This window comes from Cannabis sativa, chromosome 1 (genome assembly GCF_029168945.1).
Source record: "Cannabis sativa cultivar Pink pepper isolate KNU-18-1 chromosome 1, ASM2916894v1, whole genome shotgun sequence".
Classification (NCBI taxonomy): domain Eukaryota; kingdom Viridiplantae; phylum Streptophyta; class Magnoliopsida; order Rosales; family Cannabaceae; genus Cannabis; species Cannabis sativa.
In genome coordinates, this window is record NC_083601.1 from 9,763,847 (window position 1) to 9,764,492 (window position 646).

The 646-nt window shown below is 42.1% G+C and overlaps 1 non-coding gene across 1 annotated transcript; it reads left to right on the forward strand.

Moving 5' to 3' along the window:
- Nucleotides 1-311: 311 nt before the first annotated feature.
- LOC133033755 (small nucleolar RNA R71) lies at nucleotides 312-418 on the forward strand. The gene has a single exon (XR_009685822.1). It is a non-coding gene; the product is annotated as a small nucleolar RNA R71 (small nucleolar RNA).
- The last annotated feature ends 228 nt before the right edge of the window (nucleotides 419-646 follow it).

Below are 646 nucleotides of genomic sequence, written 5' to 3' on the forward strand. Positions count from 1 at the left end.
AGTGATGACTTCCTCCACATAACTCACAAACAATTTGGGCTTGTTTAGCTTGCCCTGCAATTATTTTTGTCAATGCCTCAACCTGAGCTGTTAACTTTGTGATGGCATCAACTTCTAACACACCAGCTACCTTCTTAGATTGACTCCTTTCAGTTGGCCACTGCTGATTGTTTAGAGCCATCTCCTCCAATAGATCATACGCCTCATTAGCACTTTTTCTCATAAAAGCTCCGCCCGCTGCTGCATCTATTAGAGTTCTAGTATTACCAACCAGCCCGTTGTAGAAGTTGTGAACCAGCATCCACTTCTCTATACCATGATGAGGACACCTCCTGATCAGATCTTTAAACCTCTCCCAAGCCTCATGGAGAGATTCATTATCTTGTTGGCAGAAATTATTGATTTCTCCTCTCAGCTTTGCAGACTTGGCTGGAGGAAAAAACTTTGACAAAAATTTTGTTGCCAAATCATTCCATGTGGCAATAGAATTAGGTGGCAAGGAATTCAACCAACTCTTGGCTCGTTCTCTGAGCGAGAATGGAAACAATCTCAGTCGAATGGCATCATCGCTAACTCCATTAACCTTAAAAGTTTCACAAAGTTCCATGAAGTTAGAGAGATGCAGATTAGGATCTTCAGAAGGGAG